The following is a 27,675-nucleotide window of genomic DNA, read 5'->3' on the forward strand; positions in this document are numbered from 1 at the left end:
CTGTTATTAAAACAAGATTTATATGGTATAAATCGTCCACGGTTCTATCCCTTGAGTGTGAAATTAATGACTGAGGAGAGATTTCACAGGAACTTGATCTGAGTGCAGTGCTACTGCAAAAGATTTGCAATTTTGGTTTCTTTGCCAAATCCCAGGTATTTGCAAGCTGCTGCAGTTATTCATGCAAAGAAATAGATAATCAGCAGCGTCTAAAGCTTTTTTACATTTATATTGAACGTGTAGCTCTCTTCTCTCTATCAGTGTTTATCTAATACCTTAGGCATAGCAAGGTGAAGCGAGCACTGGTGAAGTTCCTATTGCCACAGTCTAAAAATATTTTTGATTTAATTCTTCAATAAAAATCTAGAAATATCCTTGAGTTCTATTTGCAGCCCATATCAGAAAAAGATGCAGAATGATGAAGGTAGAGTTGAAGCTTGAAGTTCAACAGACAAGTGAAAGACCAGCATTTGCATTTTAATTGCTTATAGGCTTTGTGCTCACATTGTATAACATTTCACAGTAAATTCAAAATAATGAATTCCTAATTACCATAACACAGATATCACAATGAAATATATGGATCCCTTTTACAAGTAACTACAGCCAAAGCAACACTGAAGGACTGACAGGGCTATTGCCTCCACTAATGCGCCTCAGTTAGCCAGGAACACACATTCACTATAGCTCAGTCAAGCATCCTGATGCAGTGGCAACAGAGTTAAAAATCAAAGGCTTCCCAAACCTCAGTTATTCTACATTAGCTTCTTCTTTCCTATGCTTGTCAGAAATCTCACCAGCTGCATTTGAAATGCAGTATCTGAGGACAAAAGCAGCCACACCACTGCACAACAGCAAGGGAGCTGTGCACCTCCTGGATCTACCAGGGGTCCCTTCAGAAGTGCGCATTGTCCAATTAGAGGCCTTTCAGTGCAGCTCCTATATAGCCCGTGTGACATATTCACCCTTATCAGATGAATCGAGACTTAATTTGAATTGAAAAGGATAAATAAGTAGGGTTTTTTTTTGTCTTCTTCACTTCACATGAGTTTTAATAAATGTGAAATAACCAGAACTCCAGAAGACCCCACTCAAACACACATAGGAAGGGGCAACAAATACAATAAAGTAAACCTGCCTAAATGCCAACTTTTTGCCTGAATGGTAAAAAAAGACATCTTCAAAGATAAGTGGTCTGAAGAGCTAAGAGTAAACGCCTTTTCCCTCTATATTGAAGCATCCTCGTAAAACTGTAGCGAAGTCACTTGACTCCAAATTAATATCAGGGAAAGCATAGAATATGCCATAAGAGATGAAATTCAGTATTAAACTCTTGGACATAGCATCTACCACTCTCCCCACCTTCCAAACCAAGAATAATTTTCTCTTATACCTTCTTTTCCATTTGCCAAGTTTCACTCACAGTCAGGTGTTACAGAAAAGTGACATTTGCAGTCCTCAAACCAGTTGGATGGGGGAAAAAAATGAAGTGATCCTGTATGTACTCAAGGGCTGAAACTATGAAAACTAATTCAACAAAATTTGACACAGTCATGCTTTATTTTTTCCATAAAACATTTGGAATACGGGATTTCTATTGCATTGCTGTGGTTTAGGAAAACACTGTAGTTTAAGAAATTTCCTTAATCACTGTGTTAACTTGATCATTTGCCCTACCTGGAGAAGGCACATAGTCTTGTTAAATTCTGCCTTGAAGAAAAGAGACTTGACAGAGTTTCATGAATTCTGTGTTGAAAACTTCTTGGCAAATGGACCATTCACAATAATTAGGAAGCACGAAGAAAAGAAACGAGTTAAAAAAGCAGATGGCAATTCAAAGCTTGGGGGGGGGGGGGATGTTTTAGTTCTGGGTTTCTTTTTCTTTTTTCCTCCAGTTTTTAGATATACTCTTTAAACACAAAAGACACCCATAACAGGACAGATTTCAATACACTAAATATTTATCTAAGTCTTGGGAATAGTAATTGAATCAGTATCCATAAACTACCAGCTCTAACATCCTGTATTGCTTACCCCTAGAGCTATACGGCAATTTACGTTTTAACTTTTGGAAAGAAGGTTTTGGTAATTCTATCCATCAGGCTAAACATATACATTCATTAATGCCATTAAGATTTACTGTCATGTTTGTAAGATTAAAACCTTATTGTATTTTTTAGTGAATTGTCTTTAAATAAAAGTTTAGTCCAAAAAACCCCACTGTTTTCTATTACAGGGTTTATATTTTAAAAAAGAAAGGTTTTCAAGCACAAATATGCGAGATTAGCTTCTTCTTACCACACCTATACTACAGAACACTCACACAAAGTATTTTCAGTCCTTTGAAACAGAGGTAGTATCTAAATTCTCCTGAAGTTCCACACTGCAGGAACCACATTGCATCTAAGTAGAAGCTCTGAACAGCTCGGTTAAGTATTTGAACTGAAGAACCATTAGGAATGTTAATTTCTTTCCTATAAGCAAAAGCAGTTCAGAGAGATTATTAAGATATTCATCAAGTATTATATGAAATCTCTTGTGATTATTCAAATCACAATATCATTTCTATTTTTGCAATTAGAGGTGCAATAAAAGTCAGGGAACAGCATTTCTGAATTTTTTTTCTGAAATCCAACTTCAGAAATGTTTCAGCTTTTTCCTTCATCTTTTTTATGCTTCCATACCTTCATCTTCAAAAGTTGATCACAATTCATTGCATTGTAAGGTACTCAAAACCTACCTGTGATAGTAGTTGAATACAGGATGTCAGATTGCTCCTTCAACAAGAGGGCAAAGCTCATTTTAATCACAAAACTTCACCAGAACAGATCCACATGAGAATGTTACCCAGAGCATAGTCTAATACACTTAGCATGTTTTTCTTACCTGGGTTTGAAGGAACTCAGGTTAGGCCCTTACTCTGAACAAATTCTTCTCCTGACTGCAGATTTGTACAAATTAATAGAAACATCACATACATCTACACAGCAATAACTTATCTCATTGATTTATTTTTAAACACAAGAGATATCATTGAGCTTAATTTTTTAAATACCTGAAAAGTGTATTCCCTCTCTTACCAAAGCTTGTAATGTGGTTCCTCTCAACTGCTAACCAAGAGAAGCAATTCCCTTATAAATTTATGAATAAGGGAATTACACTGTGTGTAATTCCAATCTTCTCAGTCACAGTTGCTTTTTTCCTCTAGCAGTAGGAATACTCAAGAGACGAAATAGGGAAAGGACCCATGGAGACCACCAACAACTCTGAAATCCTGTTAAACCACTAACAATACCAAAACTAACAGACCCTGACAGAATAAGCTCATAAACAGAAAAGACCAGGGACTAAGCTGTGGGGCACTGTAGCTCCCTTTGTACATAGAATTCCCTGTACTCTCTGATGACTGACAGAGGAAATTTTCATTTTTAAGATGTTCCAGCTGGTAAAGAGGGAGGGCTTTAATATCCTGCAACTTAAAGTTCCTTTCATTAAGACTTAGTTCTCAAGAAAAAATAAACCAAACAACTACACAGAAGTTGAGGTTTTGCATCTTCCTCTGCCACAAGCAAAATCAAATAACTACTTTATAAAATCAGCCCAGGAGCATACACAACACACTGTCATCATTTTAAGTTCAGGTACAAAACCACATTGTAACAACATAACAATCCACACCTCTAGTGTTAATTCTACAGTCACTTAATTTCTCCCCCCTCACAATGAGGAACGAAAGGGTTGTGGTGCCCAGTGGGATATGATGTGGTGGATCCTTTACAAATAAGCTCTTAGAAGACATAAAAAAATTTGTTTAACTACCAGGTAGAATACATGCCAAGTCCCATTTGGATGGCAATGGTTTCAGAACAAGTGATAAAGATTGTACAGTCCTGTCTTGGGTATTTTTTTCCATGTTTGGGTTTGGGTTTGTTTTTTTTTTTTGGGGGTTTTTTTTTTTTTTTACAGGTAAAAAGGAAATGAGGACTGGTAAGAGAGAATGCCAGTTCTCCCCAGCTGATGGAGGTAGCTGGTCTCTAGCAAAATCACAGAACATACCCAAGGCGCACACAGAGCACAGAGCCTGCTTATTTTGTGTGGTGATCTAAGCCACCAGGCTGAACAGAGCAAGTTCCCAAGAAACTCTTAATGGAAAAATCCTCCTGTCGCTGTCAGTGTTGCATATTTTTAACATATGATCATCAAGCAGTGATGCTCAGATCACAAAAAGTCCCAAAAATAAAATTTACAAGTCTGAACAAGTGTCCTATAGCTCAGCAAAACAGCCCAAGCTTTCCCACTCCCCCTCCAAATCCATCTGTTCACATGGTCAACACAGGACTCAGGATTGCTGCAGCAGTGTTTCCATCTGCCTTTGCTGAGCAGTTATACTAGAGAGTGAGGCTCAGCACTCAGGAAGCTGCTTCTACCTGTTCATGTTGCTGCCATGGGCAAAACAAAAAAGAAGGATTTACTCTCCAAAGGAAATCTGTGTTAAAATTTTCAAGAACAAAGAAAGCAGAAAGGACTGGCTCTAGAACAGTTGTTTCTCAAGGCCTCAACCTGTAAGAACTACATTTCCTACACATGGGGAAAGATTCAGCTTTGGTTTTTTGACTGTGCATTAATTAAGAGATGTGTGACACGGACAATATGGACTGTTACTACAAATGGGTGTGGATAATCATTCTGCCTTGTTCTGATGCCTGTTGTATCAGTGTAACTTCATTTCCTGCAGACGGATGCGTACTTCACAGATTAGCCCACCCAGTTGCAAGAGTCCTATTTGCATCAGAAAAGTAGTATTCAGATCTGCTTAGAAAAAAAATCTTCATTATTGTTAATTTTACGGTTATATTCAGATTTATTTGCATAACACAGCCATGTAACAATAATACTGCATTAGTTGCAAACTTCCCTAGCAATGGCTGTGCTGGTTCCAGTTTAATTTAAAGCATGTAGAAGAGGGGACTCTCTGGGAAGTTGCCAATGATAATACCCTCCTGCACGTTAAACAAATAGTTTGTTTCCTCCACAGGAGACAGATCAATACTCAAGAAACTAAAACAAAACCAAGAAAAGCTAAAAGCTTAGTCATGTAAATCAGGGTGGAGGAAAAATGAAAGAAAACTCCTCATTGGCATTCTACAACTTCTGCAGACCCCCATGGCCCATTAGCTAATTTCTATTAAAACACACAGCTCTAGAATAATAAATGCCAGTGGCACATTTCTAAAGGTTTGTGGCAACTGAAGTAAACATATCCCTGTTCCCAGGACACCAAGAGACAGAAAATTAACCAGAGGTTAACTGGGTCATTAGCTAGAGCACAATAAAGGTCACTGCAGATTTAATTTAGTTTGTATTCAGCTAAAGAATCAAATACAGCAACCAGTTCTCACAGCAGGAAAACAAGTAACTTATCAGCATGTTAACGTATCTTGGATACCGAGGCACCAAGTCTGTCATTATGATTCATACCACTTTTAACTACTTCACATTATTCTGATGGAACAGAGTACAGTCTACATACATGCACACACTTTCAATGATTCTGAATGCAAGTACGCAAACACACACAAATACCAAATATCTAACATTGGATACAGTCTGCTTTTTTGCGTTTTTAAGAGTTGTTTTTTTTTTTTATACACAGGAAAACATTAAAGTAACTCACGAAAGAGGACTTGCAAGAAAGTAACTAATACATAAGTCTACAAATGTTATATGGGTTAAGAAAAAGCCCAAAACACTGGGGTCTAATGAGTCTGAACAGGACCTAAATAACACATGCAGAGGCATTGTGCCTCAATAGTCTTTTATGAACTAAATATTGCAACAGCTGTAACAGCAAGAGCTCAATAGCTGAAACATAGCAAAAATTAACAGTATTCAAGAGATTAGACATTTAGAACCAGTTTATAACCAACAGACTTGCATCATTTTAGGGAAGTCTGCACTAAAGAAGAGGTCTCAGGGAGACTGCAGAAATTATTAAGAAAGCGGTAGCTACATCACGTTTAATGACGAGACTGCCAGCTTTGTCCGAGTTCCAAAACTGCCCTAATCCATGGCTGCTGTCACATTTGAAGCAAGTCATCTGTTCTTCATTCTTTCTCTTTTGTTGTTGTGTAAGAAAAAAAAGCCAAAACATGAGAGGTGGCTATAGAGAAGATGCACCAGTAATCACACATCGGAACCAAACTGAAGTATCTGAATAGTGGGACTGTGAGGGTCAAAATTTTAGGTGTTATCTGAATTTTTTAGTGCCAGACGTTAGAGATGAACTGATCATTTTTCTTCAAAGGGGCTATTATAAAATACTACCTTTTCATTTAAATTATAAGCAAGTATAAAGGTTCAATGTTAACCAACTCCTACTCAGTCTAAAATCCAAAGTTAGTGCAAAACAAGTCAAGGTTAAATCAGTGCTAGACTTGAGAATAAGTTTTCCAACACAGGGCACGATATTCTGATGCAGGCCAGCATCCAGTGACCACAACACCCAGCAAAACTTAAAAGTACATCAATCAATCACAAAGCAAGTATCTCTTTACCAATAATTGTTTAATTTTCAAAGTCATTCTGCTTCAATACTGCAGCTTCATCTAAATTGCATTTTTAAAACTGAATGTAATTAATCAAGGCCTGAATTACAAAATGAGAAAACAACAGCTCCATTTGTTCAAACAACATATTTGTGCACAGCAACACAAGGTCTTTTCTTGTTCAGGAAGCATCAATTGAAGAGGGGGGAGGAGAAAATTCTCCATTACCTTTAATAAGGAGGTTTCAAACACTTCCTACTCAGCAGCCAAAAGAATGATTTCTGCACACCCCAGCCAAGCACTGCAACAAACCTATCTGATGGTCCAGTTGTCCTATCTGCTTGTAGCTCTCTGAACAGAGATTTCCATTTACAGCAGCTACATGTCTTACTTTGGCTGGGAACATTTTCCCAGCCCCCTTCTAGCTGAATATCCAGGTAGCATCTTTCCCACAGCAACAAGATTGCCCCACCACACACACACCTGGAAATCTCCCAATAGCTCCCCTACATAAGCACAACAGCTCCCACACAAGCACACACCTCAAATAACTTCGACAAAGATATTCATCTTTAATGTTACCAGTCCTTAAATCAGACTATAATCTTCACAGTAGGTAGGCACTGTAAATCAGAACCTGAAGTCCTGGAATAGGATCAGTAGACACCAATGGTGTGCACCAAGAACAGCAAAGACAGCAGAAAAGACCCAAAGCTTCAAACTTTGCTTTTTGTTAAGTCCTTTCATGCCTCTCTAACTTCTTGCAAAGTTTATTTTAAAACATCTCCAGTTTTACCTCCAAAAGTTATTATTTTGCAAGAACATCTGTTTAAGAATCTAAAAAACATCCCTCCAGTAGTCCAATTACAGTGACTAGATGACTGGGTTCTACATCTTCTCTATTTTATCCCCTATACAAGCATTACCATTCTGTAGCATTTGCATTCTTAAACAATAAAGTGATTCTTTGAATTTATTTTTCACTGGTAGTTCTCACAGGCAGAATCATGTTAAAACAAGCAACTGTGTAACCCATCTCCCTCCTTAAATATTTTTCCACTTTTGTCCTAGTATGTAAGCTTTTATAAGTATAATCAGAACAACACAATTTTCATCTAAGCCACTCAAAAACAAGTGTCATGATGATTTTGCTTGGTTTTTTCCTGTCTTGGTAATACTAAAACAGGCTACGACGTGTGTTTTCAGTGACAACTTGAATTTTCAGATTAAAGATTAATAATGTATCACAGATGTTGATGAATGCATGATTCATGAGAGACACAAATGCCAAGTTCTATTTAAAGCTTTGTATGGCCATGAATAGAACACCAAGATGTATATATACACTGGAAAGCAAAATGAAAAAGGTGCAATTTGCTAGAGAAAAAAAAAAAACAACCTGCCTGCACAGGGATGCAAGATCATGTTTTGCACAGCAAATTCTCTAAGCAGCCAATACACTAACAAAACACTTCTCAGAAAAAATAAAGCCGCCAAGCAACAGTCCAGTATTAGACAGCAGCAGTAGCTTGGGTCAGAAGTTTGCATGTCATGTAAATGGCTTCCCTATTTGGCTATTGTCACAAAGCTCCACTGCCTAGAACGTAACTGATCTCATGAATCGATTAATTCTATCCTGCACAACTATAGAAAAAGCTCAAAAATCTGTATCTAAGCAGTCCCAACAACAAAAGCAAAAAAACACTCTCTGGTTTTGCAACTTAAGCATAATGGATTTTAAGACAAATGTGTCCCAGAATGGGATGAGAAGGAATAAAAAAATAAAACCTAAGTAAGAACTTGAAGATTTTTTTTGTTGAATTCTCTACACTAAGGTGTTTAAGATTTTATTAGGAGCATGAAGCTTTCGCAGAATTTAGAAACATAGAGCACGTGCTTCAAGAGCCTGCAAAGCCAGTATTTTCCTTTTCCGCTTCTTGCGGGGATACAAAAATGTGGCTCAGGAATTCTCTTGCTGAAAGTCACACCAAGATTCTAATTAAAAATAAGAATAAATAAATAAAATCAGTGTTTAACTAAACTATGTATTCTATATCCAAATGATGCTGATCTCAGCCTTATATTTTCTGCAATTTATGCGCCAAGAATACGATTACTATAATCTAATGATCAAATCCTACTTCAGAAGCTAAATGACAAGTTCATACGTGCAATAGTCTCACCTAGTAGACTTCTACTACAAAGGACAGCTGATATGTTCAGAGGCTTCCACTTCAAGTGCAATAGCTTTTCTATCAGTGGTTTCTACAGAACACATGCTCACAAAGTAAAGAGGATAATACAGAACATGTTCAACATCTTTTCCTTCAACAAGAGATAATATAATGGTACAAGTAAAGTTGGACTATTTCCTTCAGAACATGATGCAACACTAAAGATACATTTACGCAAGAGAAGCCTGACAGTTACTCTTCCTAAGGCTACTGTTAGAGCAGCAGCAGAATGTGGGATCAAAGGTTCAGAGGAAGTTACTTCCTCAGCTGCTGATTTTCACCTCTGTGTCAGCCAAATACAAAGAGGATAACTACAACAAAGACCTTGAACACTGTTTTGCAATGTCACTGGCTATTCTAGGTCATAACCTTTCTAGAGGTAGCCTGAGTTCACCCAAAAGTAAGTTAAGTCTAACTCCTAGAGGACAAGATTTTGATGCTTCCCCCCCCCCCCCCGATGATGATTCACTTCTGACTGATTCCTCTACTGGAAACATTCCTTCATCTTGTCAGAATAGTGAAGTGCTGGATTACACAATACAAGTTTCTGAGAAGCTGACATATGCTCAAACATTTCATTTTAATTGCCTTGAACTTAACAAGCTTAGTTTGTGTTGTGCAAAATAAATTAAAACTAGACAGATCTCTTTCTCTTAGTGCATAAGGAAGGGATGGGGAGTAGGAGAACTCAAGAGTACAGAAAGTGGCATATTGTGCTTCAGTGTTTTCAAATCCTGATCTGCAAATTGGTTTAGCTCATTCTAACTGAGACCAGCTCAGCAGTAAAAAAAGTTAAAAGTGTTATCAACAGTCAAATGAAGTGAGTCACCAAGACAAAGCCACAGAGGGGATCTTTTTAAATCAGCTTCTGGAATACATTTTAAAAGAGACCAGATATTTGAAAGACATTTAATTGCCTTTACCTTTGATGCTTTCAGATTTTATTTCAGCTTTGGGTTTGCTTGGGGTTTTTTTGTTTGGTTGGTGGGTTTTTAATTCAAAAGCATAAATAGAAATTCACTTAATACTATATATCATGCAACTGCTGCATTCCTTAGGATTTAGGATGTATGCACTAAGCCCCAAGGCCGACAAGATACTTTTACATATATGGCTGCTAAAGATGTCTGTGAGGACAATTAGCACACCAGAAAATTCAGACCTTCATTTCGGTTTGCTTTAAATCAACATCACTTTCCAATAGTTTGAAATCTGTCATCTTTTTTCAGATGTAGAAAAAGGAATCAGCTTCTTAGTTTACTACACTGAACCCTGACTGTATTTTAAGATTTTAGTCACACCCTGTTTTTATCTCACACTGCACATCAAGAATTAAAAGCATGGATCACTGTTCACAGGCTACAGACTAATATTTTATTGCTTATCATTGATTAGACCTTGAGGGTTTTCCTGAAGCAACTGTCCAATCCATCTAGCTCTCCCGAGCATTCCCCACTTGGCCCCCATTTGTTACCTGTTCTCTAAAGCTCCAGAGGTTTCAAGCCTCTCTCAAAACATTTATTCCATATTTGCAAATAAAAAAGTTCTAACTATCTAGCCTTAGTCTCTAGTGAAGCTTAAGGCTATTATTTCTTGTCCTGTTTCCAGTGAATCAGGAGAAGATTATTCCCTCACCATGAGAGTAAGCCAAAAAAGTTATTCTGTTATTCTTTCAACATGTGAGCAGCTAGTGTCATCTTAAACCTGCTAAAGAAATTAAACCAGACTATTTCCATATTGGCAGCATAAGTAATTTTTAATGCAACATTTCTGAAATGGTTTTCCTCCTATCTTCGAGGGCACCATGACTTGACTGCATTCATTTGTGAAATTCACATTCTTCTGTAAGTCAGTATTTCCAGTTTGATTTCACTGCTCCTTTAGAATACAAAACCTACTCTGGAAGGCTTTCAGTGCATAACAACATACATGGAAAACATATATTATTTCAGTGGAAATTCTTAACTAACCCAGTTTTATATATATATATATGAAAATAACATTATCTGTCATGCACGTAAACTTCTCAACTGCACTTATTGTGCTTTGGCTTATGCTGCAGAGCTGTCCTGAAGCACACAAACAGGACACTTCTATGGATGAAAATAAGCTGGAAGATATACCTTAGAAGCCCACTTAAAACCTACTACAAATGTGAATTCAAACTCAGCTGAAAGGACCAGACTAGAACTGGTATAAAGACCACATAACAAAAAGCAGGGGTGTCGTGCTCAGGACCAACAGTCTTGCTCTACTGGCAAGAGCAGAACAGCATCCAAGTACACATTAGCTGATGAAGGATTAGCAGTTTAGCATACACTAACATGTAAATCAAGAGTTCAAATTTAATGTTAATAATTTCTCCACTTTTGATACAAAGTTTCCTTGCCACATAGGCAGTCTCCATTAAATTTCTTCACATATGCAATTAGAGAAAGAGAGTTACCTAGCTTACGCACCACAGAAGTCACAGAAAACATTGGATGCCTTGGAAGTTCCAGCTTCGCCATCTTTTCTCACTAGGTTCTCGAAATAACTTGAAACCTGTAATGCATGCACGCCCCTTCCAGAAGTTAAGATTATGAATATACTACAAATCCTTTGGTTTTGCTTTCTATAGGCAATGCCTTCCATTATCAGAAAACATTCTTTCTGCTTTGAGATGTCATTCAGAGTTGTTGCTTTAGCCTGGCTTCTGATTGACTGTTCACTCAAGGCTTCAAAAATTCCTGTAATGTAAAGGCAGGGTCAGCAGTTAACAACTGCAACACTACATTATGCACCCCCAAAAAAATTTGTTTACTGTTTTCTTATAGTGGTAGAAAAGACCTATTTTATCTTTAACTATCTGAACACAATTTTTAAAACATATCAGTTTAATTTGATAACCTCACAGGGTTATTCTTTCAGACTAGGAGATTTTATTTCTTTAGTTATCTTCAGAGGTCTTCACAGACATTATTAAAAGCCAATAGATTACCCTGGTAGATCAGTAGGTTGGAGAGAAGAAAATAACAGATACCAATTTGAAGGTAGTTTAATTCTGAAATTCCATTTGGACACCTAATTTGTCCAACTTGTAGAACTCTGTGCTTCCAGTGAAATCAATACAATACTTAACTGATATTTCAGCTCCCCTTAAAAATTTAAACAGAGATACCAAAATGTATTAAGCATACAATAACACATTAACATCCTGTGTAAAAGCTAATTCCAAGAGTGTGGAGAATATAAAAAAAATCTTCCACAGATCACAGCTCAGTTTAGAGATACCCAAATAGCTCAAAGTAATGGAGCCATATTAGCACCAAGGTCTGCCAAACAAGGTAAAGGCAGAGCTCTGCTCAGGCCACTAACACAGGGACATTGCTTTCAGCACTTGAGGAATCTCACTTGGAGCTAGCTTAGTTGCACTGCATTCCACAGAGCAGCTGCATCCCTGATGATCTACAGGCAAGATGGGTAAGGGTATCCAAGTCTCCAAGGTTATATTTCCGGAAGTAGCCAAGCACCAGTGGGGGCAGAAGGGAACACAAAAAAAAATTAGCCAGGGGACGCATTACTATTGAACACAGTGCCGATACCCTCCTCTTCCTCCCCATTACAGGACTTCCTTGCAGACAGCATCACCAAAAGGCATAGTATTTTTTGTCCCTTCCCAGAGATATTTCAATGCATCTGTGGCAAATCAGGAAATTGGATTTGAGGCAGTAAGTCCAACATATGGATGTTGGTTAGATCTATGCTAGAGATTTTTCTATGCAAAGGAATTCCTTATTTCTTGCCTTAAAGCAAAATAGGAATGGCAGGGGACTAGAAATAGCCAAGCATCTGGCCTAAAGCTAATTATTTCAGAAGTATTTGAATAATACCAAATCCAAGAATCAGACACATCACTCTTAATTCAGTCAAGTCCTTCTGCTGGCTCTGACCCCACCCTAACAAATTCAAGTAAAAACTTTCAGTGAGAAGAGAAAAGCCTCACTGTTTAGCATGAGGCTTAAAATTGTCAGTGATCAGAAATGACAGCCTCAGGGCACAGTAGGAGTGAAAACTTCAGACAAGGAAAGCCTGCCCTAGAACTCTAGAAGTTCTGAGTCCAAACTCCTAATGGAATTCATCTTGATAGTTGATGGGCAGAAGTCATCTTGTCTGCAAATCAGATAGCTGACTGTCCAAGTGTAAACAGTACCTTCTGCTCATGGATGAGACCAAGAAAACTGACATTATGCTGGATTCTTGCAAAGATTTAAAAGCCACCAAATAATCTGGAGACACTTTCTTTGCCTTCAGTTACACTGGCTTCACCTGTGGAAAGTGGTTTTTGGAAAGTGAACAATTTTCATCTACCAGGTATTTGACTGAAAACATAACCAAAGAACTCCCTACAACGACAGCAGTCATGCTTCTGCTTCAGGTGCCTGCATACTGAAGCTCTATTTCATCCTATGTAAGTTTGAGTCTTTTATGTTGCAAGCTGAACTGGAATCTTTCTGGCAACAATTCTGCATCCATAAAAGCAGCAGGCTGAAACTCACCAGACCTTTAAGCATGTATTAAGTTTCCCTGTTAATTAAGGGGTTTAGGGTTTTTTGCATTGAAGAATGTATTTTATTAGCACTAAGAAGCAGGTATTTCTATCTCTAGAAGACCAGACCACACTGAAAGATTACTGATTTTAAGACAATCTCCACAGCTGCACTCTTCCTTAGATCCATGATGTACACATACTTCCTCATTAACAACACCCATATTTCTAAATCAGTGCAATGGGCATAAGAATTTAAGGAGCTCCCCGGAACTCAGTCCCCTGTAACTCCTCAAAACCACAGCAGAAATACAAGTTTTAATGCCTTGAGAAGAACTAGAAAGTTTTCCTAAAGTCATAAGGCAAAACATATTCAGTGGCAGAGCATTGCATTTACAGCACTGTGTTACCTATCTCAACATCTAATCATAATCACTCAACAAATTCAAGAGCTTCAGACATTGCTTCTTCAAAATGAATTTAAATAAGCCATCAAGTGATACAAACGCAGCAGTTGGGGTTTTGGCGTTGGGTTTTTTGCATTGTGATTATAACTGCTTGATGTACTGTAGGTTACCCTGCTCTTGCAGGGGGGTTGGACTAGATGATCTTTTTAGGTCCCTTCCAACCCTTGGGATTCTGTGATTCTGTAATGAAGTCAGGCCCATATTCTTGTATCCCATCATTATTTTTCAGATATGCCCCCAATCATTCACATGATAAATGCAACACGTTGAGTTATGAAGAGTAAAAACATACCCCAAAAAGGGGGCTTAAACACTTTTACTTCAGTGTCCTCCACACCATACCATTCTCAGTCCAAGAACATCTGCCAGGTAAGCAGTAACCTGATACAAAACACAGGATATTCAGAAGACAGCATCATTTTCATGGTCCTTTAGCAAGTCATCTGAGATTTCCAAGATCCAAGTAGAAAGTTTCCAATTTGATTTCATAAACTATGTAAGGGAACCTTCTCAGAATCCTTCCTCATTCTAAGTCCTTGCTTCTGTACAACAACTTTACTAATTCTGGGGGGTAGGGGAGAAAAAAACAAAAGGAAAAGCCAAAGAGGACATGGTACGCAGTGGAAAGAAACAATTAACTCCAGCATGACTGTGGCAAAATGATGGAAAATCCCAGCTAGCCACTACAGTAAGTTTCTGTTTTAACAAATTAGATATCCCTTTTACCTTTCCACAACTCAGTTCTGTCACAGGAAGATTGCTTAAGACTCCACATGTAGACAAAACTCCCACTTGGTTTTAAGACTGGGCCCTATGAAGGGGGCATTGGATTTCTAAGAATCAGCTGCTCCCAGTAAGCATCTTGAACACTTCAGTTGCTGCCTCATCATCACAGATGCAATGCATGCACATGCAGAAGACTAATAAAAGTAGAGATATCAACATGATAATGCTGGTACCTAAGCCTTTGCCCTGAGATCCAAAGACAACAACATAATGAAGTACACATATGATGAAAGAAACAGTTCTAGCATGAGGAAAAGTTACTGAGTACCAAAAACTCTGCTGGCTGGCAAGGTAACGTTATTTCAGACAAGAACAAAAATATATTCTTACCTTGCAGTACAACTGTTAGTTGTAAGTTTTCCCTTACAGATTTTATATACATACAAAGTCAAGCAGGAGTAAGTAATGCAAAGAGTTTATTTTTTTTTTATCCAAGACAGGAAACCTGTCTCTCAATGAATCTCTACCTAGGTTGTAGCAGATTTCCTCTATATGTGTACACACACATTTCCCTTTCCTTAATATCATACCAGAGAAATTAAGAAAAAACAATTTAAAGTCCTGCTTTAATATTTTTATTTGCTGTGAAGTAAGACTGGTATCAGCAGGTCTTCCGTAAGACATCTTTATAATTAATATATAAGACACCACAATGCTTCTGCTCACTACATTACCCACAAATATCACTTTTAGGGTCTTACTAGTCCTATCACAATGCCAATTTTGGCCTCAGCTAGCTTTAAAGTAACTTTCCGTGATAGTATAAGCAGCCTGAAAATAATCAAGCACTGTAAACCCAAGAAGTTGAACCCAATCTCAGGTGGTTCTGTCATACCCATCTCTGCCACCATAGCTGCACCGTCTCCATTATGTACCAGGAACATGTGATCAGAGATAAAGTAAAACAGAATCTACAATATACTCATCCTGGTAGTGACGCTCTAAGATTGAGAGATCAGGTCTAACTCAATTTGGTATGAAACACAAACCTAAGTCTTCTATAACTGAAGGAGTTACACATACATCAGAGATACTTCAAATATCAAGACTCAAAAGACCACTTATTCAAAGAATTCTGTACAGAAATTTGAATAAGCAGGATCTGATAAAGTCTTGGAATTGATTTCTTTTAAAACTTAACATACACTACTACAACTCTGCAGAACACTGACAGAGTGAGAAGGGATTCTAACGAGCAACTTGCACTTTTCAAATAACCATGTGGGAGCATTGTATAACTTACACCTCAGCAATCCAATGAAGCATAACCTGATCACAGAAGGGTGATCCAAAAAAGAAGGGATCCCTGGAATTCAGCCCACCTACACCTTTGCTCCATAGGAGAAAGGAAGTGTATAAAGCTCTTCTCCCTTTCTGATTCTCTTCAGAATTTTATATTTTTCACAAGAAGCCTCAATTTCACTGGGTACTCTACTCCTGTTCTTCGAAATACCAAGTTCATACTATTAAGCCTATTAAGGACCCTCTGCTCAAGATTACCAGAAACAAGTCACACAACACCCTACTTTGTAAGAAGACTAAAGTACACAGGCTTTCTTAAGGTCTTAGGTCTTAAATAAAGAAGGAATTCTGTTTGGCTTATCATCTAATTCCAGGAGACTAATTCAGTTTTTCCTTAAGGGGTTATTAACTATTTTAGATCATAGACCATTTTACTGCTTTCTTTTAGGTTCCTCACAGGGAGTTCCTGTGTTATGTTTTCAGGATAGATCATCAAGAGGAAAAAATGCCAATATTTGACAGCTCCCAAAAATATGGGATGAAAACCAAATCTTCCATTTCTAGAAATATAGCCAAAGAGTTGCATGAGGGAAACGTTTCATTTCAGGCCAAGTTGCTCTGTCCATCTCCTGGTACCAAAATGTCTTGGGGCACATATAACACTTTCCTGCACAAATCTTGTAAATTCAGGCTCTGTTCACATTCCCTCTTCTCCCTTTTCACATTTCAGCAAGTGTTTGTTTAACCAAAAAATAAAATAATAATAATAAAAAAAAAAAATCAAAGTCTTCACTTTGAAGATGACATCAAGCTGTGTGGTCCGGTTGATACGCTGGAGGGAAGGGATGCCATCCAGAGGAACCTTGACACACTTGTGAGGTGGGCTGATGCCACCATCATGAAGTTCAACCATGACAAGTGCAAGGTCCTACACCTGGGTTGGAGCAATCCCAGGCACAGCTACAGGTTGGGCAAAGAAGAGATTGAGAGCAGCCCTGCAGAGAAGGACTTGGGGGTGCTGGTTGATGAGAAAATGAACATGAGCCAGCTGCAGTGTGCGCTCGCAGCCCAGAAAGCCAGCCATATCCTGAGCAGCATCAAAAGGAGCTTGACCAGCAGGACGAAGGAGGTGATCCTGCCCCTCTGCTCTGCTCTTGTGAGACCTCACCTGGAGCATTGTGTGCAGTTCTGGTGTCCTCAACATAAAAAGGACATGGAACTGTTGGAACAAGTCCAAACAGAGGAGGGCCACGAGTATGATCAGGGACTGGAGCACCTCCCGTATGAAGATAGGCTGAGAAAATTGGGGCTGTTCAGCCTGGAGAAGAGAAGCCTGCGTGGAGACCTCAGAGCAGCCTTCCAGTACCTGAAGGGGGCCTATAGGGATGCTGGGGAGGGTCTCTTCGTCAGGGACTGTAGTGACAGGACAAGGGGTACAGGGTTCAAACTTAAACAGGGGAAGTTTAGATTGGATATAAGGAGGAAATTCTTTCCTGTTAGGGTGGTGAGACACTGGAATGGGCTGCCCAGGGAGGCTGTGAGTGCTCCATCCCTGGCAGTGTTCAAGGCCAGGTTGGATGAAGCCTTGTGTGGGATGGTTTAGTGTGAGGTGTCCCTGCCCGTGGCAGGGGGGTGCGAACTAGATGATCTTGAGGTCCCTTCCAACCCTAACTATTCTACAATTCTATGATTCTGCTGTGCTGGACAACATTTTCTTAATACACTTGTTTCTGAATCAGGCTTTCAAAGCTCAATATAGAGTGCTACATCTCAGCTGCATCCAAATAACCACAGACATATCAGAGTGTTCTTGGCTATTTGTTACATAGGCATACATCAAACTACAAGTCTTAATAACTTGGGAATCATATCCTAAAAGAATTAGCAAGACTTCACAGTCAAGAAAACAGGTATCGGACATTTCAGTCAATGGAATTATCAGTCCAATTTTCTGGTTTTGTTTCGGATTTGGGTGTGGGTTTTGGGGGGTTTATTTTGGGTTTTGTTTGTATGTTGTTTGTTTGGGTTTAGATTTTTTCTTTGTTTTATGGTCTTTTACAAATCTTTAATAACCCTCTAGGGCTGTTACTCACAAATCCAGAGGAAGGGAAAGGGATATTGTTGGTAGCTAATCAAAAGTTAAATCTTTCAGCTATTTTTAAGTTTTAAAAATTTAGTATAACTTCTTCTAATTACTTATACCTGATCTAGTAAAGATTGGCAGAAAGTTTTGCAATCGCTGAAAATTATTTTGGTCATTATGAAAATGATAACTATCAAGTCTCTCTGGTTCTTTTTGACTCAGCAATACCATAAGAGCAGATGAACTCACAATTTAGTTTTAATGTTTGAGAGAACAGCAACTTCAGACATAGTTTTAATGAGATAAGCAGCAGTGGCTTAAGTACAGCTCTCAGTCCCCGTTGAGAACATTGATGTGGAAGCCAGAAAATTTACTCAGGAACTGCACTAAGTAACAAGCAAATGCATTGTATTGTTGAAGCTTTAATGTCCTGAAGCTGGCAATGTTAGCACTCTAACCTGACACTACAAATTGTTACAGAGTAAGAAAGTCACAAGATTCATCTGAAACTGGATTAAGCCTTTCCCTAAAACCACGGTAAATAGATTCATCAGTTAACATGCAACTTCATATTAGATGTACTCATCTGATGCAAGTGGACTTAATGCATGAGCCCTTACTTTAATCTCTTGGATACCAGATGATTAAAAAAAAGTGAACTAAAGCTGTTAATAAGAAAATCACAAGACAGATTCAAAATTATCCAGAAGATTAAAGAAGTTAATTGTGGCTACAGCACTTTTCTACAGTGCACTGCTGGAGTACTTGCTCAACAAAACCAGGACAAATCCCAGTTCAACAGCAGTGCCTGAAAGAAAGGAAGAGACACCAAGATATGCATTAAGTAAGTAAAATAGTCTCCGGTATTCTTCAAGGATAAGAAAGGAACATAATGAATCTTTAATTGCTTAAAGGGAACATTTCTGTCTTGCCAGAGGACGGATTTCGAAAGAATGATATTTACATTTTCCTACAACCTATAATTTTCTCATTTATTATTTGTCAGGGCCCAAAGACCTTTCACTGCACATAGGATGTTTTCATATGTTTAATGATCCTTTTACCAAACAAAAGTCAGTCTGAATGAACAAATTAGTTAATATCGCTGATATTGCTAATTTAACACCATTAATATCACAGCACATGCAGCTACAGAACCTACAGGGTCTTGTATCATAGCAAAGCTCTGTTGTTTCCAAGTCTGTTCTCCAGCAGGCAGCATTGAGAAGATAACCCACGCATCTATCACATGCAAGGAAATTCAATAAAATGTTTAAAGATTGCTTTGACTCTGTAGTTAGACTATCAGACAAGTGTGACTAAAGAGATCATTTGATAGAGATTTAGAGGCATTAATTGGAGCTCACTTACATACACTCTTACAGCTGCCTCCACTTTTATCTGTGTGCTGGGATTTGGAGCAGTCAGAAAAGAATCCAAATGGATCACAGAAAAAAAATGCATCGTAGTATTTCTACATGTACAGCAAGATCCAAAGATTTACCCAATGAATGAGATGGCAGAAGATACATTGCAGTGTTATCTTCAGTCTCAACTATGCCTTTTTCTTCCTTCTGTATGCACAACTGAGCTACATTTTGTAATTTGTCTTCACACATTGTCTATGAATATAAGCTTTCTAAGAGCAAAATTGTATTATTTTTCTCTAAGTCACTGAACTCTTCTACACACTTCCTCTGACAAAGAATGACATAAAGGAGCCAGATTCTTTTGCAAGCCTTTCAAATGCTGCTGGCACTGGAGCATAAGGGAAAATAAAACTTGATGAAGACTATAAAGTTTTTAAACTATAAGGATTTTAAACAGAATTTATAACACACAAACCCACTTGTATGTAGAAAGTACCCCAAAATAAAGGCGGCAGAAGGGAACTGCATTTGTCAATAACTGATACTTATTTTCCTAAATCAAGTTCAGGGATGTGAACTAGATGTTAATAGATTCACCAGAAGTGATTTTAGGATTAAAAAGGTATTTTCCAAGATTAAATAAAAAGGGAAGGAAGAAGATACTGTACACAACCATGTACTGAAACACCCATTTAAACTGTACTAAGAAAAAACAGCATTCACGCTCCTTACAACACTCTTCTCCAAAGTCACTGGGGTTGCAGGTGTGACTTACTAAAAATGCAGAAAGATTTTTCTTACAGTTACTGGAGAAGACACATATTGACATTTACTACAACCTTGTTCGCTACCCATTAATTTAAATTCAGATGACAGGATTTTGTCATATTTAAAGGGAAGATGCATACATTTCCTTATTACTCTCTGTGTAAAGTAACTTCACACCCCAGTAGAAAATTAACACTATTATAACAATACAACATTAACTTATCACTTGTAACTAAAACAAAAAGGGAACAATGGAAAATAAATCTGACTGAATGATAAAGCATTGTGAAGATCAGCTGATTTTAAACACACATCCCCCCTCCCCTCTTTTTTTTTTTTTTTTATATTTTTTTTTAATTTCCTTTTCCTTTTTATGAGTCCCTTTAAGTATTTGGTGTGGAAGAAGGATTTTAACTTCAGTTATTAGGTATCCACTGAGCATTATGGTTTTGATACTTCAACTTTCCTTAGAAGCGAGCTGCAACTTCCAAGGCTGTATCCTCTTACCCTTTCACAGTTACAGAAGCAAAACATGTTGGTTTAGGATTCTTCTATTAAAACTATACAAACAACAAAAAAAGCCACCCTAAAACACACTTCTACCTTTTGACCTGTGTTCGCGCCCTCCATTGAATGGCAGTAACTCTGGGGTAGCAGGCAGGGATAACACCGCAGACAAGGATACAGAAATAACTTGATAATTGTTAGCACTTCAAGCACAGAGAAGACAGAATCCAGAATATTAAGTCCATAAGCAGATCTAAGAAAATCTATATAACAGGTCAATTGGTCGGGACTTGCTTATATCAAAAACCTGCCAGAAGTTTTAATTACTCAGTTTCCAGATTGTGAGGAACATTATCTCCTGACATATTTCAGCATCTTTAAGATTCACAATTTTCCTTTCCCAAATACTACTAGAAAACACATTAAAGCTATCTATTAAATGGTAGTCATATCCAATAACTCAGTCACAGAGATGGTCAGAATTGTCAGATCACAGCAAAATCCTTGTTTACAGTACGTCCCTACCTCAGGCATCAATAATTTCAGCCTTTTACCATGATCACTGTCTCAGATCTTCAAACAGTGCAGACAATTCTACTGCTTCCTTTTTAGGAACTTGAAAAAGGTGCCGCTTATTTCTAAGTTGGACATGTCCTTCTGAAGCAATGAGACTTCATCCAGTATTTATACTGCTTCTTGCGAGATAATGATATTTACAGTTGTTTCCCCATAACCACAAAGTTATGACCTTCGTTTAGAATACTATATGCAGACTAGAGACAACTCTGCAGCCCAATAGATACATTTTGTTTTAACACTCTTCAAAAAATCCATTAAATAAGGATAATTAGTAATAGTGTTTACACATCAAAACTTCTCTTTCACCACAAACTGCTTAACCTCACTGTGAGCTGCTATCCTGATTTCACCATTGAAGATGAGCCAATTCTAGAAAATCTAGACAATACAAAATAATAAACTAAAACCAAGGATAAGCTCATTGCAGATATTAGAAAAGACTTCTGTATTGTTCTAAGCAGAAGAAAAGTATCACTGCTCTAACAAGACCAAGCTACAGGTGCCAATATGCCTTCATCATCGAATCATCATTTAGTTGCTTCAGCTTAAGTTTAGTTGGTAGAAACATTTGATGTAGGAACTATCTGTGTTAGAAAGGTTCCAAGCATAAAAGAGGGTGTTGTAAAACTAAGAAGTCGTGTGCTTTATGAATCTCATTTTGCCTTACAGACAGGTTCAGCTTAATAAAGTTACCTAGATTGCATTGTTGGATCTTTCACACTAATTCATTCTCTTCAGTATCACGATATTCTGAGCACCAAACCAAACTATTGAAAGAAGACATTATTTCAAACACTTTAATTGGAAATTTTGCTCACCAGGATTTGGAAAATAAGAACTCAAATACACACCCCTATATTTACCTATATGCGTATATACATACACAGGAACAGGGATGAGTTCAGGCTCAACTGTTGAACTACTGCATTCATGAAAAAAAGAAAAAAAAAGGACAAAGCACCTTACCCAAGTGCATACACAAGCATGCTAACACAGAATATAGAAGTTTGCATTTAACTGTGGTTCAGACTACTGTATACACTGGCATGCTAAAATTACATGCACACAGAATCCCACAGCAGCTGCACAATCTGAGCACACATCTCACATATTACAAGAGCACTAGAATTCAAGTACAACTACAAGAGGGAAGATAAAAATTTCTGTTTACTGAGACCGTCTTACTGCCTCAGAAGCAACACTTCTTTGGATGTTGCTTCTTTCTGAAGACCTTTACACTTGCAGCATCTGTACTTGTAAAAAGGGATAGTTTTATCTAGTACTGAGACAAGTAACATTTTCATGGAATTCAGAAACATTACACATCTTTTCTCTTCCTACAGAGATCACACAATAATTAGCTGAAATCCTCCTTTGACAAACTTACATTATCATTCCAAAATTTCTCCTCAAGCAGTGGAGTAGAGTGGTGGGGACAGTCAGAGAAAAGGCAGTTAACAAGTAATGAACAATAGTGAGAAATTCAGACGATTTCCAGAAGTTAAACAAAAAACCAAGTCTTTAAGAGACCAATTCTGATGGGAAAGGGAGGAGCAAGAAGAGGAGAAGAAAACAAAACAAACCTAAAACAAAACCAAGACAACAAAAATAACAAACCACTCATTACAGCTTTTCAGGTTTCAAATTAAATCATGGCATGTACTGGAATGAACACAAGAAATTCTCAAATACAAGAGCATACCAGCACATCCATTTTTATATTGGAAATGTAGGCCTCTATCTCATTTTCCAATATGTTCAGTCCAGCCTGAGAAACTGGCTCTACATATTGATAAAAATGAGAATGTATTCTGCCAAGGGTACTGCAAGGGATGATTTGAAAGGCAGGTTTTATCTGCTCTACTTAGAAACCGGCAAAGGCACTGAGGATTCTCCACAGAGGCATAATCTCACCAACATCTTTAACCAAAATTCTCTGATAGGTTTCCAGCAGTTCTTGATCTTAATTTTACTCTATTTTCAAATTCACAGTGAGGCTACATCTTCAGGTGGCTGAAGCATGCTGACATGGAAAGCTAGAAAAAGAAATATTGTCTCTCTCTGAGGGGCTACAACTATTTGGACAATAGTTTAATCATTCTATGCTACCTACAGAGCAAGAAGTTAGCTGCCAGGAACTGAAATTAATTACTTCTAAAAACAATTTCTAAGGGAAGATAAAACAAATTCACACCCTTTTGAAGTTGTCAAGGTCTTTGAGATATTAGGTATTAAATCTTGCATCTCCAAAACACACATCCGCTATTACACAGCAAAAGTGTTTCTTTTATTCCATCACCTTCTTTTCATTTGCAACAGAAGAGGGTCTTATTCCGATACCTACATCGGCCATATTTGCAAATCTGACCGCAAGTATATCTCCCTGCACTTCTTTATTTTTAGATAAGCAGTGATAATTCTTCTCACCTGGTATCCTCATAACAGAAATGCTTCAAACGAAGTCACAGCAGTGGAATACATACTTTCTTAAGAATAAAGCATACAGAGCTGTAGCAAAGCATAACCTATTCCAACTTCACATTTTGTTTACTGAAATAATATTAGCTACCCAGGTGGAAAAATGACAGACATTTTCCTACCCTTCTGGAAAAAATTAAAAAGATATTCGAAGACCAAACTAATCAAGATGGTTTTACACAACAAGGGCAAACACTTTCATCTAGAAATGGACTGAAAAAAGACTCCTCGCAAGGAATGTAAAGCAGCAAGGGGAAAGGGGGGGGGGGGGGTGGGTGGTGGTGGGAATCCCTTAAATACTTTGATAATAACGCTGTATTTTCTGAATGAAATAAACACATACAAATCCCTCAGTATTCAAACCACAGAACAGCTATAATAATCAAAACCTATGATACCAGGAACCTCTCCTTGAATTCCATGATCTATGCTGAAGAAAGCCAAAAGTTCATCTAAGCTCCCCAATACAGATTAAAAATAAAGCTGTCCTATTTACACTAAGCATTTTTCTAAACCTCTCTCATATTCCACTTCTGCACCCCCTCAAAAACAATCAGACAGTTAAGTTACAATTGAGAACGATAGCACTGGGTTGGTTAAGTTTTTGAGCAACACATGTAAAATTTTTAAGTTTCACTGCTGCAGGACACAATATGAAATGCAAGAATCAATCAAATCCTATGAAGAGGATTGACTCCGAGAACTTTCATATGTTTAATCAAAACAACATCCTTACATGTGTCAGTTTTACTCCCACATAATGAGAAACTAGAGAGAAACACTGAGACTAGTGGGGACAAACTACATTAAAATATCATTCTGTAAACTCATTAAAATTACATTTGGAGAGAAAAAGAGTGAGAACTGTTACACAAATAGCTAGCACTAAAACAATTACTCCAGTTGCATCCTTTAGAGAACTCTTAATCACATTATACTCCAGTGTGTAAATTCTTAAAAGCATGGCCCACCACACTTTACATCTCTCACATGCACTAAGCATAAAGCCATTACACTGCAGATTAATTTCCAAGTGCAGTTGACACCTGACCAACTAAGTGGTTTTTCACAACTACTGTCTGATAGACAAGACATTCACTGTTAATCGTGAAGACATTACTTACACCAGGGCAAAAGTGAGGAAAAAACATCATATTTTCACCAACAGTTTGTGTTTGTAATCTACTAAACTTAACGTTAGTCACAGAAAAGCATTAATGCATTTATTCACATGCTCACAGGTTGGAGAAAGCAAGGGAGATGACACAAACACTGCACCTCTGCACGGTTTCACACCCATACACGACGCTTTAAAAGGGGACCAACAAAAAATACCCCAACAAACTAATTAGAGACATACCTACAACTCTACCACGTCTACGCCTGGAGCCCTGCAGCCTGGCAGCGCAACTGAACAGCCCAGCACAGGAGCAGGAACCGCAAGTTTTCAGCACAGAGCACGTTATCTCCCAGCTCAGCCACTGCCTCACGGCGTGACCTTGGGCGAGTCACTTCCCCCGCATCCCGGCTCCCCACCTGAGCCTCCCCCTCCTCAAAGCGCCAAGGACGAAACACCGGTAACTACTCACCACAAGCGCCTACACCGGCGAAGCTGGAAAGGGGAGAAGGGAGGAGAATAACTGGGAGCGGGGGTTTCCTCACTTACAGGTGATTAAAATCTCCCCGACAGTGATTCAGCCTCCCGCCTGCGGGAGGGTCTCCCCCCACACCTTCCCCGTCTCGTACTGTACGGGTTGAACCGGAGAAGAAGCCGGCAGCTCCGGCTCCCCCGCCCCAAGCGCACGCCCCGGCGGGGAGTCGATCCCTCCGTGCTTCCTGCCCCCACCGCCAGAACCCTCGCGGCGGCCCCAGCCCGGCGGCGCTCGGAGGCGGTGTTACTCACAGCACCCGCCGGGCGGAAAGCTCACAGGTGGCCCGGAGCCGCCGGCGACCTCCGCGGCGGGCAGCCGGTCACCTCAGCACGGCGCGGGCAGCGAGAGAGCTGCGGCTCGGCTCTGCTCTGCGCTCCGCTCCCCGCCGCGGGGCCGCGCAGCTCCGGCCGCTGCTGCCGCCGCCTTCCCTGAGCGGGGCCGACTCCCTCCCGCCCTTCCTCGCGCCGCCGGCCAATGCGGGCCGCGGCCAGGAGCCGGCTTTAACCATCTGTTGCGAGGCGCCTCCTCCGAGCGCTGCCGCCTCCTTCGCCGGGGTGCTCCCGCCCAAGCACCCCGCCGGGGAGGGGGGGACCCAGGAGGAAGCTTTACCCGCACCCAGGGAGCTGTTTGCCCTCTGCACCCTGAAGAGCTGAGGCTGTCCCCACCCCCACGCCCCCGCTTACCTCAGGATCGTCGCCTCCTCGGGGCTGGCGCCCCTCGCCTCAGCGCTCTCCTCTCCGCACCCTCTGCCCTGGCCCTGCGCAGCACCCGCGGCTCCCCCCGCCCGTCGAGGGGCGAGGGAAGAGCAGCTCGGCTTGGGGTGCCCCGAAGAGCGCTGGGCACCGCCCCGGGCAGCCCCGCGTTAGGAGTGCCAGGTGGGCAGCGAGGCGGGAAAGGACGGGGATAGGAACCGGGGGGTCAGTCCGGGAACAGGGAGCGCTTGTGGGGTCTAATCCTCCTCAGGCTGGTGGGGATAAAGTCCTGGCCTGGTAAAACTTGCGTACTTCCCACTTAATAAAGGGGGTTCTCCACATGGGGTGTCAGGAGGCGGGCGGTGGTATTGCACGGAGAAATGGGCCTCATCCTGCCTCAGTGGGCATAAGCCAGAGCTAAAATCTGCTGCTTTCAGACTTCTTGGACATCTCCTGTGGAGAAGCCGTTCCAAAACAGTCAAAAGTCTCTCTCACTGTGTAATGTTTGTGAGTTTTAACCTTTCACGTTCATAAGTTGAAGGTTTTTACACAAACATGAGGACAGCCTATGCGCCGGGTCCGTTACTCTGGGTCCCTGTCTCCACGTCAGATGATGGTAGTTCAGACACTTGCAGTGCAAGCATAAACTTTCCCCCAAAAACAGAGCCATCGTTCCTGTTTTACTTCTCTTTTTAAATTAAGAAAGCATGATCAGGGTTTTCTGTGGAAAGAAAAAAATGTACATTTGTTGTGGGTGTTAATGCAGGTTCTAAATGAATTTCTGTCAGTTTTTGAAACTGTCAGATTCTTATTTCTCACCAGAGCACTGTCATTAAATTATGGCTTTAAAACCAGAGTACAGACCAGATACAATTTGCAGGACTTGCAGGATTTTAGATACATTATTATGCAGATTTTAAGGTTATCTTTCCTCATTGATGTGTGTTTGATCTGTAGCTGGATAATCTTGTGAATTAAGGTCCTTTTATTATTAAAATATATTATTTCTGGGAATAAAGTCAACCCCCTGTATTTCATACCAATGCTGTTACAAAATGGCTTGCAAATGATAATGTGTTATTCCAAATAGACACTTTTGAAGATGAGATACATCCCTTACCCGCTAGGAAGGCTTTATCTTTGCATGAAAGGGTCTCAACACAGCTGAAGTTTGTCTTATTATTACAAAACAGTTTCAAAAATACATTATTTGGATTTTTCTTATAAGACTCATGATGGATGAAATTTTGCCCTTATGTATGCCTATAAATCTGAAGGAAGTATTTGTCATTATAAGATATTTTTAAGGAATGGTTTCTATGTAGTCATAATTACTAGAATGACAAATTAACTAGTGAATCTTCCATTAATCTTATAAAGCTATTCCCAATCCAAAATTATTCCCATATATATTCTAAGCAAGGCTCGTCATAATAATTTTGTGAGATATTGTTTCTAACATTACTGCAAGGTTTTGTCTTAGTATTCTAAGAATGTTATTACTATTATGGGTTTTATTAATACATAGAAATTCCATCTAACATGTTAAACCAATTGTTCTAGGTGCCAAATATTTGCATAAAAAGATGCTCTTAATTTTAGTGCTTCACACATCATCATATATAGAAGTCAAAGAATGGTTGGAAATACAACAGTCCATAGGTGAACAACTGGCCTCTGTAACAGTGAAAATACAAATAACTCACTTGTACAAGAAATCTTGGCAGAATCCAAAAGCATGTGC

General features: G+C 39.1%; 1 protein-coding gene across 3 annotated transcripts in view; it reads right to left on the reverse strand.

Annotated features, from left to right (window-relative positions):
• Nucleotides 1-25,700, reverse strand: part of SULF2 (sulfatase 2) — a 151,909-nt gene extending 126,209 nt beyond the window's left edge. The window contains exon 1 of one of the 3 annotated variants that reach the window (XM_065691156.1): nucleotides 25,516-25,700. The gene's annotated coding sequence lies outside the window, so the exon portion shown is untranslated. Of the gene's footprint in view, nucleotides 1-25,176; nucleotides 25,273-25,490 lie in introns of those variants that run through there. The other 2 variants (XM_065691157.1, XM_065691159.1) reach the window with 2 other exon arrangements.
• Nucleotides 25,701-27,675: the final 1,975 nt, after the last annotated feature.

The sequence above is a fragment of the Lathamus discolor genome, chromosome 11 (assembly GCF_037157495.1).
Source record: "Lathamus discolor isolate bLatDis1 chromosome 11, bLatDis1.hap1, whole genome shotgun sequence".
NCBI classification, from domain to species: Eukaryota; Metazoa; Chordata; class Aves; order Psittaciformes; family Psittacidae; genus Lathamus; species Lathamus discolor.